The sequence below is a fragment of the Giraffa tippelskirchi genome, chromosome 8 (genome assembly GCF_054371585.1).
Source record: "Giraffa tippelskirchi isolate mGirTip1 chromosome 8, T2T-mGirTip1v1.2.pri, whole genome shotgun sequence".
Lineage (NCBI taxonomy): Eukaryota > Metazoa > Chordata > Mammalia > Artiodactyla > Giraffidae > Giraffa > Giraffa tippelskirchi.
The window spans coordinates 116,157,380-116,169,874 of record NC_137282.1 but is presented as its reverse complement, the minus strand read 5'-3'; the positions used below and the strand labels follow the sequence as shown (position 1 = coordinate 116,169,874).

Here is a 12,495-nt window from a genome sequence, read left to right as displayed (position 1 = left end):
TCCCATGGACAGAAAACCCTGGCAGGCTACAGTCCATGGGGTTGCATAGAGTTGGACATGACTAAGCAACTTAGCATCTTTTGCCCCCCATGCGCACCATGACCTCTGCACAGACATGTCCCAAGGAGGATGCCTGGCTAAAGGGAAAGGCCTGCTGTAGCCCTCGGGCCTCATAGGCGCCCAGCTGGCCATTAGTTGATAGGAGTTGCCTGGGCCTTGACAGTTAGGGCTTACTGAATATCCTGGCCAAGGTCCAGAATTGTTCCCTAAGGTGGCTGGGGATCATTGCAGATCTTTGCATTGCTTCATTCTCTCTTCTCTTGATTATTGACTTACTGACACACACCATATCAGATGTTCCTCATGAAGTTGGTGTCAACTTAATAAGTACAGAGACACTTGGTCCTGTCTCTGTAGATCTTCAGTTTTAGACTTGCTCTGAGGTAGACTCCTGGGTCTCTTCTCTGGCATGCATTTAGGCTACTCAGTAAAGGCTTAGGTGCATAAGTTTCATTCTGATTGATTTTGATTAGAATCTTGCGCTTTCTGACTGTTGACCTGAAATAATGATTGGCCTTCATGACACCACAACCTCACAGTGGTTGTGAGGATTGCCTGACATAATCCATATAAAATGATCAGCTGCTAGCTTTGAACAGAAACCAACTGGAGACTCTGATCCCATGTCAGTAATGTGGGCCCATCCTCTTTCCTGCGGGAGAGTAAACTGTAGGTGAATCTGTAAGAGAGAGTACACAAGGATGGCATTCACAGGACTTCTGTCCGTCTCTCTGTACCACGTGTATATTTCATATGTCTCCCTGTACAGTTACTATCTGACGACACTCAGTCTCCTCAATTAGACTACAAAGGAAAGTGGTCACAGTCCGCTTGAACTCCTACGTCCAGCTTGACACACAACAAGTGCTAAGTAAATTCTTGTCAAAGAAATGAATATAATCCCATATTGCTTTCATTTGCCTTAGCTTCTATGGCAGATGATAGTTCTGTAGTTAGTACAGGCGGTGCTAGTGGTAAAGAACCCACCTGCCAATGCAGAAGACCTAAGAACCGCGGGTTTGATCCCTGGGTAGGGAAGATCCCCTGGAGGAGAGCGTGGCAACCCACTTCAGTATTCTTGCTTGGAGAATCCTGTGGACACAGGAGCCTGGAGGGCTACAGTCCATAGGGTTGCACAGAGTCAGCCATGACTGAAGCGACTTAGCATGCACATGTGGAATAAATCTTTGTGTAACTAATTAAGAGCAAATAAATTAACTTGCTTCCCTTTTCTTTTCAATGATATATTTTTCAATAGTTTTCTGTGATGAATAAACTATGCCCCTTAGTAGATTATGCGTGCTCTGTTTATGACTCACATTCAGTTTGGTTAAACTTTATTGAGAATCTGTTATGATCTTGACACTGTGATAAACACTGTGGAGATTGTAAAGAAGAATAAGACCTAAGCTCTGTCATAGCACTAAGAAGGTGCCTGGTGATGCCATGTTATATGGAATCCGTCCCTGGGAAGTGGTGCAGACTTGGGGTTGACTCGGAGGAGGACCCTTGATTCATTTCCTGTACTCAAATCCTGCTGTACCAGGGTGCTCCACAGGTGCTCTACGTTTCAGATGGGGTTCGGACTTTGTCTTTTGTTCCAGGAGTCAGCAGGGGGTTTTTTGTTGTTGTTCCATAAAAGGCCAGATAGTAAATATTTTTAGCTTCACCAGCCATAAGCTTTCTGCTGTAACTATTCAAACTCTGCCATTGTACCAAGAAAGAAGTTGTAGACAATATATCAGCAAATGGCTGTGTCTGTATTCCTATAAAACTTAAATGTACAAGATAGGCAAGGGAACAGATTTGGCCTAAGGAGTAGGGTACAGTTGGCCACCCCTGGCTTTAGGCAATGCGGAGTCATTGGTGGGTTTGAGCAAGGGCATTTGATTATGTGTCTGTTTTTCAGAGAAAGCTCCCGTTTGCCTACATGCTGCCAGTTCCTTTCTCCTTCTGTATTCAGAGTCAGTAATAATAATTCTTACTATTTATACCACACTTTGCAACTTACAGAGCATTTTCAAATCCCATGTAATCCCTCCTTACAGTGTTCACAAGCATTGCCCCTGTTTCCAAGAGGAGGAATCAGACCCGGAAGAGTGAGATGGCTTGCCCTAAGTCACAGGGGTGGGGCTCTAATGGAAACTTCATGAACCCACACACACACACACACACACACACACACACACACACACACACACACACACACACACACACACACACTCCTCTTAGCCAGCCGGCTGTCACACACACACTCCTCTTAGCCAGCTGGCTGTCTAACCATTTTATGTGTTGGTCGTGTTTCCTCAGCTGGAGGATGCCTTGTTAAAGGGTAGGACTATGTCTTATACTCCCTTTACATCCTCCAGTGTAGGAGACTCAGTGCTGAGTTTGTGGGACCTGCTCTCTCACCCCTGGGTCTTGTGGTTCTTCCCATCAAAGTTTCCATTCCCTTCCATCTGTATTCAGTTAGTTGCTTGGCAAATCTGTCGGCAAGCATTACTGCATACCTACCTGAAATAAAAGAGTTAATGTTTGTGATTCAAGCCTTTGCTCGTCTTTCTAATTTGAAAATTGCCCCACCAGCGTTCTCCATAAGGAAAAGAGGGCAGTAAATACTTTGGGTTTGTCTTAATCTACACTTGACCCCAAATGGTTAAGAAGTCAAAGTTAACCGTCTTTTACCATCTGGAATTACTAAGCATAGGTGTATTTGAAGGCAGAATTAGGCACTGAAAGGCCAGTTTAAGGCCTCATATATCTGGACTCTAGAAAGATATTAGATATGTAGTGATCATGAAATCCCTTTTCTCATTTTTCATTGTGCCCTGTCTGACCTTTTCTCACAATTTCTGCTATTTATGCCAGGTCTCCATCATCTCCCATCTGTACCACCAAAAGAGAGGTCTCCATACTTGCCTCCTTTAACATCCATTTTCTGCACAGCAGCCAGAGCCATTTTTATAAAATTTAATCAGGTCACATCAGGCCTTTCTTTGAAACGTTCCCAAGGTAGCCTACTGAATTTAAATTAAATCTCAAATCTTTACAAAATCTGCTAGAACCTGCATTATCTGGCCGTGTCTACCTTCCTGACCCCATCTCATCTTAGACCACTTTTCCCCATGCTTTCTTATGGCCTGGACCCCCTGGCCCTGGACACACCTCATTTCTTATTATCTGACCTTTGCACTGGCCGTCTCCTTTGTCTGGGCACCTGTTCCCCCAGATCTCTCTGAGTCTGGTCTCTCTGCCCATCAAGCCTCAGGTTCAAGGGTGTCTTCTCCCGGAGGTCTCCCCTCTCCTTGTCTCCATCCTCCATGTCCCTCTGTGCAGCTGTGCCCTGTTCTATTAATGTGGTTATTTGTTGAGTGTCTCTGTCCCTTTTATTGAGGAACCTCAATAAACGTTTTTTGAGTGAATGAGTGAATGAATTCCTAGAGTCATTCAACCTTAGAAACAGCACAGAAAACTTTAAAATTGACAGCTTGAGGAGCATCTTATTCAGTACAGTTCAGTTCAGTCGCTCAGTCGTGTCCGACTCTTTGCGACCCCATGAATTGCGTTCAGTGGTTTTCAAATCTCTAGCCCTGGAATCAGATTTCCAAATCTAAGCTGGAACCCAATCCCAACATCTAAAACAGAATAAAGTCACACTGTTCTAGACAAATGTGGGATGCAGTGCTCCCCCAGTTACTCTGAGCCATGCCCTAGAACCCTAGGGTTCCAAATAAGCCCAGTTTGAAAACCACTGAGATAAACCCTTTCATTGTACAGACGGGGAAACTTAGGCTCTGAGCGGTTCTCATCTATCTGTAAAGTCCTTGAGAATGCAGAATCACTGGTTTGTATCCTGGGCCCCAGAAAGGTCCCTGGCACAGGGCAGGAGCCCAGGGAAGATCTGTTGAGTTGTTCAGGTGCCACTGAACAGCTGAAGGCAGTTGTGGAACTGATGCCAGGCCTTGGGCCTCTGTTCTCCAGTGTAGCAGTAAGATGGAGGGATCATGGCTTCCATCTGGTTCAGGATCTGGCACCTCATTTAGAACAGACCTAGTGGAGGAGATCAGCTTCCTGCCCCCCTTCTGCTACTCCAGCCCACAGACTGCATTTGTCAAAGAAAGCAGGGAGGCTAGGGTTGCCATCTTTATTGCTGTTGTTTAGTCCCTAAGTCGTGTCTGACTCTTTTGTGGCACCATAGACTGTAGCCCACCAGGCTCCTCTGTCCATGGGATATTCCCAAGAATACTGGAGTGGGTTGCCATTTCCTTCTCCAGGGGATCAAACCCATGTCTCCTGCATTTGCGGGTGGATTCTTTACCACTGAACCATCAGTGAAGCCCAGAGTTGCCATCTACCACTTCTTTATTCTTATTCTCTTTCTTCTCACTTCTCTTCCTTTTTTAAATTATAAAATGTTTCAGGCATGCAAAACAGCACAGAAGAGAATATAGTGAACCCAGCAATCACTGTTAACCTCCAGCCTAGCTTCAGAAATAAGATGTTACAAATCCAGCGAAGCCTTCCTCCTTGGTTCTCTCTCCTCTCTCCTTTTATTCCCCTCCTCTGTCTTCACCCTTGTCCTTCCTTTCTGTTTTCTCCTGCATTATCCTCCTCCATTGCCCTCTCCATCCCTCCCCAACTCTCTTGCATTGCCTTTATTACACCCTTCTTGCTCATCCTGTCCCCCTCTCCTTTTCTTTTCTTTCTCTCCAATCCCTTCTCATTCTCCCTCGCATCTTTAAGAAGAGCTTGTGGGTCAGTGATTCATTCCTTTGGCTGTTTAGTGTCAAGGATGATAACTCAGTATCTCTTGGAGTTGCCTCTCCTGCAAACTTTAGGGTACCTGCCCTGTAGGTTGACAAATCCTCTGGTCCACACATTCTCCAGCTAGAGGCACTGGCTGCTTCTGCTGCTACATCTGGAAGGTCACCCCCAGGTTGCTGTCTCCAGGGTAGAAGTTTTACTAGCTTCGGATGCAATTGCCGGTCACTTCTTCCAGCTTCTTCTCATAAAGGAAAGAGCAATAGTCTGATACATCTCTATAGTTTACTCAGCGTTTTGAATTTTTTCCAGAAAGCTTTCCAGATCTCTCTCACTGCATTTCTATTTCACTACATCACTGGAGACATTTTCTTCTTACCATTTTTAAGGTTATACTCTTTGGACTTTTAAAGAATTTGATGTACTCTTCCTGGGGCTGGACACTGGGGAGCTGCCTGCACAGACATGCAGAAGAATCTTTACTGTTTTGTATTGTCATCAGAGGAGTAACTTTGTGTCAGATCAAAGTGCAGGCACAGGGTTGAGTGGTTGCCTCTCAATCCTCGTCTCCATCTGCTCAAGTCCAGGAAAGCCAGCAAGAATCTGGGCAAGGATGATTTGCATTCTTTAAATAGATTCATTTGTAGGGTAAGGGGTTGGCTTAGGCCACATCTAGGTTCTTTTTCACTTCCTGTTTCAGATGGGGTGGGGGTGGGGGTCGGTTACAGCCAGAGAAGGCAGGAAACGCCTTGCCTGTGTCAGCAACGCCTTCTTTGGTTTTGCAGCACCTACCTCCTTCTTAGTCTGAGCTTGCACTTGGTAATCTCATTCTGTCAATTGTCTGATGCTGTTATGAATAAAACAGTCAAAGTCTTCCCATTGGGAAGGGACCTATACTCCCGTGTAAACCAGCCAAACGCATTTGGCTGATTAAAATTCTAGTATTAATACTAGAAATGAGAATGATGCCAACAACCCTTTGGCCTTGAATAGAAATGCTAAAGTTTTCGGAGTGTTTCCAGACGTACTGGTCCATTTTGGCCTCACACCAACTACTGCCAAGACCAGGCAGTATCCCTCCCATTCTGCAAATGAGGGAACTGGAAGCGAGGGGAGAGATTTACCATGAGTGTGGCCTGGTGTGGCCAAAGGGGCCTCAAAATTGTTTGGATCCGGGAGCGTCCAGTGGGGCTAGAGGAAGTCCAGCGCCCACCAGAGGCACCGTGGGCAAAGGCCAGCCGATGTGGCTCACAACATGGACTTGTTGGGATGCCCACTCCCCGACATACACACACACAACAGACAACTGTCAGGCGCCAGACTCCGCAGCGCTCCACCCCCACCCCTGTACTGCAAAGCATTGGCAGGCAGCTGCAGTGAAGGCTTTCTGGCTTCTGGATCCCTGCCTGCGCTGCAGAATTTTCACAAGGAGAAAGGAAGGGGGGAAGTTTATGGTCTGATCTAACCACAGATGAACCGAGAACTCAGGGGCAGCCAGCAGTGTGCCGAGGTGCAAGATTCCTGTGCTGTTAAAGAGTCCAGCCCTCAATTCCCAGCCAAGCAAAAAGGTGTGCAGCATGTAGTAGGTGCTCAAATCAGCAGCTGTCACTGCTCTCATTTTTACCATGATTACCACGATGCATTGGGTCCCTACCTGCACAGACAGAGGTCAGAGGACAAAATCCCAGGGTGCGAGGGTCCCTGCTGGGAGCTGCGGCAAATCTCAAGGAATACAGTAAAGTAAAAACAGTAAACTTGAAGAGAATATGCTGTCAGACATCTCCTCTGGCTTGGGTGTCCTCCGTGAGGCTGGGGATGTCTCCGTGGCTTTTTGTGGTTCACTTCCTCCTCCTGGCTCTGCCCCGGCCCTCTGGTGCCAGCGCCTCAGACCATTGCTGGTACCCGTGTCCCCGTCTGACCTTCCCATACCGTCCCTGCCAGTGCCAGTGCTGATACCCCGTCTATCTCCCACGCACATCACAGGCCGGCGAGGACACCTTTTATTGCCTCTCACTTGGTGGACCCACGGTGTTGGCCTGGTGACAAGAATGCTCTGTGACTTACTGATAGTTCGTCAAATCACAAAGGATAAAACGTCACATTTAAATATCTTCCCTTTTCCTCTTTCTTTCTCCTTTCCTTCTCTGCCTTCCTCTCCCTCCTCCTCTCCCTTCCTTCTTGCAAGGGGAAGGGCGTGTGAGCAGAGAGAGCCAGGCAGCCACCCAGTCAGCACCAGCCCACGCCTGCTTCCTGCCCCTAAGGGTGGGAGGTGGAGACAAGTCCTGAGCTGGGCAGACCACTTTCCCCCGGCCCGGGGGTGCTCACTCTTAGTCACCTACCGCTGCTGCTGCTGCTAAGTCGCTTCAGTGCTAAGTCGCTTCAGTCGTGTCCGACTCTGTGCGACCCCATAGTCGGCGGCCCACCAGTCTCCCCCGTCCCTGGGACTCTCCAGGCAAGAACACTGGAGTGGGTTGCCATTGCCTTCTCCAATGCATGAAAGTGAAAAGTGAAAGCGAGGTCGCTCAGTCGTGTCAGACTCTTGGCAACCCCATGGACTGCAGCCCACCAGGCTCCTCCATCCATGGGAGTTTCCAGGCCAGAGTACTGGAGTGGGGTGCCATAGTCACCTGCAGTCCCCGGAATCTGCACCCCTGCCCTATCCTAGAGAGAAGCAGCTTGAATTCATTTATCCCACCCTGCTTAGAGCTTCCCCGGAGCCACATGTGTGCCCTGGCCTCCAGGCACTCGGGCTTCCGCCCTCTCCCATGTCCCCAAGTATAGCACAGGCCCCAGGAGTGAGGGCGGCATTCCATCTCCTGGGACTGAATACACACAGTTATTTAGTGAGACCTTTTTCATAGTAAAGAGTTATTCGCAGGTTCACGCCTATACGTGTTGAATGACCTAGAGTAAGTCACATGATCTCTTTGAGCCCAGTTTCCTCATTTTAAAACAAAAAGAATATTTGGCTTATGTAATGAAGTGTCTGGCACATAATAGGGATAGAAAGGATCAGCCAGCAGACCTCCTGGCTCCCTTCCTGCCTCCTTTCCTATTTTCTGGGCTGAACATTGTCCAGAGATGGCCCCACTTCCATCCCCTGCCCTTGTCTTGCTTGAACAGAGACCTTTATACAAATGACATGATCTGAAGCCAGGCCCTGGCCTCCCTCCACCATCCCCGCTGGTCCTGTGTTGAGCCTGGCTTGCTGGGCAGAGGCCTGGGGATTAGGAGAAGCACCCGGAGCGCGGGAGCTGATGATGACGGCAGCTCCGCGAAGCTCACCTTGAGAGGCTCTAGGGTGAGGCCCCCAGCCTCACAGGCCAGAGCTGCTGTGGATGCCGCTCCTCATCTGAAATGCCAGATGTGAATCAGTTTAGAGTGGTCTGATCATTTAGGTAGTATAGCATGGTGGACAAGGGCATATGTTTTGAAAATGGACTGCCTAAGCTTTACTGCTGGCTCTGCCATTTTCTGAATCTATGACTTAGGGTAAATTATTTTACCTCTCTGTGCTTTGGCTTCTCCATCTGTAATACATGGCTGATAACATTACTTCATAAGCTGGCTGTAAGGTTTAAATGAAATCATACTTGTAAAGCATTCAGGAAAGTTACCCATCAGGCCATAAGCACTTAATCCACGCTGGCTCCTGTTACCATTCCTTGTGTTAGTGCCCTTAGCATCGTCACCGCCATCATTATTATCAAACTGTGAGCAGCAACGAAGATTTCCATCACTCACCACTCATGCTGCTCAAACTCCCATCTATCAAAATAGGTGTATTTAATCTATCAAATGTATGTATTCCTCTCCTACCTACTGTACTAGTGGTTGCAAGAACTGACTGATATAGAAGTAAATGCTTGTGACAGTTTACCATAAAAAGCAGACATTATAAAACCAAAAGCAATAGTAACTAACAGAAGATAGGAGGCAGAAGATAGGAAAGAGGAGAAAAACTGAGCACACACTTTAGTGTGAGTTTCCTAGTAAACCATGGCCAGAAAGGGCAACCAAGTGCAGCGTGTCATTATCACTACTTAGTACAGAAAATGTGTCATCTCATTACAAGTCGTGGCCTTTTTCATAGTCTTGAGCTCTAAGAAAAATCTACCGTAAGAATACTCACTATAAGTATTTTTCAATCTAAAGTTTCAGGTCTAACCTCTAGGAGAAAAGATAATGCTGACGAGATTTTGGAAATATCACAGTAAAATTGGTTGAAGAGATGTGAGTTCTTTAGCCCAGATAAGAGAAATGGGTGGGTGGGTGGGCAGAAAGGGGGGGACATGATGTTCCGTTGAAGATCACTACCACATCAAGTGGAGGGATAACATATTTCCGTGATGTTTCTGAAAAAAGAATCAGAACTCCTTGGTGGCGTGCCTCAAGGATGCAAACTGAGTTTCAGCTAAAGACAAAAATTCCTCCAAACTCAAGTGATGCCACCATGTAGTAAACTAGCTGTGAGGTCATGAGTTCCCTGCCCTGCAAATGTTTGTCTGGGTGGCCAACTTTCAGGTCCACATGGGGAAGCTCACAGTCTGTCAGGGAGCATAGAAATGACTCCTACATTCCAGGCCACTTTCACATTTTCCAGATCTGCATAATATAGGGGCAGATACTCCAAAGATGAGATGAGCTTTTCTCCTTTGCATATAGATTAATAGCTAAAACAAAACCCATTTCCTACAATGCTGCTATCTTAGAAATCCAGGAGCAGGCTGGCTAGAGCAGCCAAATCACTTTTGAAATTATTACTTAAGATACAGGCTATTAGGAAATCACTCAGCCAAGCAAATGTCAGCAGGTTTGGAGAAACATTCCCCTTGTCAGAAAGGACAGTGTCACTTGCCACCACCCTCCTCTGTGTCCCACCTTCCATCACCATGAGCAAATGCACATCCCTGGGGTCCCCACAACCCCAGCCCTGCTCGCCTCCACCCAGGCCTTCATCAGCTGGGCTTCCACCATCTCCTCCCTCACTGGGGCCCCTGTGGGGTCCATATCCTGCTTAACATGTATGACCAGTGCCTCTGCAGTGCCTGGCACATAGTCAACAGCTGTAGTATATGGTTAGGTGCATAGGCTCTGGAGCCTGACAGCCTGGGTTTGAATTCCAGCCCTATCATTTATTAGTTATAAGCTTTCTGAGCCTCAGTCTCCTTATCTGTAGAATGGGATTGATTAGAGTAACCTCTGTGTGCTTGCACGCACATGTGCACGCACACACACACACACACACACACACACACACACACAATTGTGTATGTTGAATGAGATAATAAAAGTTCAGCTTTTGGCATAGTGTTGGCCTTATCTATTGTATCAGAAGTCAGCAAACTATTTCCATCAAGGGTCAGATAGCAAATATCTGCATCTCTGGAGGTCTCTGTTACAACTATTTAACTCTCCTCTTGCAGCATGAAAGTACCTGTAGATAATAATAAATGAACGAGCCTGGTATTCCAATAGAACCCTATTTATACAAACAGGGAGTGAGTGAGATATAGGCCATGGTTTGCCATCCCTGTGATTATAGGAAGCAGTAGAATGACCAGATGGAAAACTTAATCAAGCACAGGGGCTACAGGAGAGAAACCCAGTGGTATTATAGTGATTTCAACAGTAGTGCCCAGTAGTTAAGAACTCAAGCTGTAGAGTCGGAAAGATCTGAGTTTAAAATCTCATTTGGGTGAATGGTGTATGATCTATGTGCCTTGGTTTCCAATGATATAAAATGCAAAATTGTGAGTAAAAGGGAACTACCTGAAATGACTGATGTATAGATGAGAAGAGATTATAAGACATGGTGCCAGGCATTTAATAAGATGTCAGTAAGTGTTAGTAATGAGGATGATGATGCCAAAATGCCTGCCGAACTGAACTAAGGGAAACTGAACATCCTCCCCTAGCACTGAGGACACCCTCACAGAATGGCTCATTAGGTAGAACGAGGGCTTCTGATGCAGAGAGTGGCTGATACCCTGCTTTGAGGCTTCTGTTTCATTATCCATGAATGGAGCCAGGATTCCTGGCTTTCTCCCTGCAGAGACAGGTAGAACAAGACCATGGTGGGTGAGCCCACGTACCATCTACTTAGAAATATGATGCTAAGTCAGCACCAAAATCAATGGCCACAATCCCCATGTGTCTCAGAAATGAGCCACCCTTGCCCTCCTCAAGTGGGTTTGTGGATAGCAAGAGGGGCCAAAAGGTCAGTAATGGAGAATATGAATGTTTGTCTTGGGCTGTGCATAGCCATTTGGAGACTTGAGTTTGGAGCAGGGCTGAGAAGGCCTTTGACTTTAAATGGCTTTTGTTTGAGATAGCGTCCTGGGAAAGCATCTCTCTGCATATCACATTTTGTTCAGGGAAGATATTGCTGTCAAAGGGGAGGCTCACTGTGCCCCTCTATTCCTTATTGAGACATGAAGACTTCCTAAGCAGTGAATCTCCCCTATGTTCATACTGTGCTTTTTTTAAAAAACTTCAGAAGTTTTTTTGTCTTACTTTCTTTGTCTCAGATTTCCCAGAAAAAATATTCTGGACTGCTACAACCCTAATTAATGTTATCAGGTCTCTGCCTTAATCATATACTAATTGGTACTGATTTTCAATTATGTCATTTCTCTCCACTAAGATGATGGGATTTTCCCAAAAGATCCTGTCTTTTCTCCTCCCAAGAACAGAAGCCACAAATTCTCTTTTCCTTTTATTTCTTCCCTCCTTATTCCCTTCTCTCCTTTTATCAAACATCTGCTATGTGCCAAATATTGTGTGGAACATTAGGAGGACCTTAATGTTCTCAGGTCTAAAGAGTGAGATGGGAAAGTTACAGACAGTATGATAAGAGGCCAGCTCTAAGCAGGGTCGGGGTACTGTGGAAGTGAGGGGCTGCCCTGGTGGCTCAGACAGTAGAGAATCCGCCTGCAATGCGGGAAACCAGGCTCGATCCCTGGGTGGGGAAGATGCCCTGGAGAAGGGAATGGGTACACACTTCAGTATTCTTGGCTGGAGAATTCCATGGACAGAGCAGCCTGGCAGGCTGCAGTCCATGGGGTCACAAAGAGTTGGACACAACTGAGCGACTTTTACTTTCCACTATGGAAATGTACCTTTGGGGTGCCTCCCTGTTACTGGAGTGGGGAAGTACTTCCTGGCAGAGGGGACCCTTGAGCTTTTTAGGATGAGTAGGAGTTCAAGCAGGTGAAGATGAAGGAAGCAGCAGACTAAAAAATATGTCTAGTCTAGACAGGGAAAGAAATGTCGTTCCCTCGACCTGAACTTAGTTACTTGGCAGGACAAGGGCATGTGGCAATTGTCAGGAAGACTGGCTTGCAGGAGGCAGGGCATGAAGGACTTTGTAGGCCAAGCAGCTCTTCTGGAGCTACTGTTTCTCTGATTTGGCCGTAGTTACATCAAGAATGCCATCTCCTTTGTCTACTGCTACTAATTGAAGCTTCAATTAACAGTTATGCACTCCTTTGATGAGTATGGTGATAAAGTAAGTTAATTATGACTTAATATGTAGAGTTTGCTACCCGCTATCTTTCAATACATGAAGTCTGTTGGGAGAGAGGAAGCAACAAAAAGGATCTCGATGGTGAAAAAACTGAAAAAGATTATCTCTGATTATCAAGACGCACATGACACCTGTTCTGGAATTTA

At 46.4% G+C, this 12,495-nt stretch overlaps 1 protein-coding gene across 17 annotated transcripts in view; it reads left to right on the top strand.

The window, feature by feature from the left end:
- Window positions 1–12,495, top strand: part of DOCK2 (dedicator of cytokinesis 2) — a 477,583-nt gene that overhangs the window by 273,411 nt on the left and 191,677 nt on the right. The gene's annotated exons all lie outside the window — the stretch shown is intronic.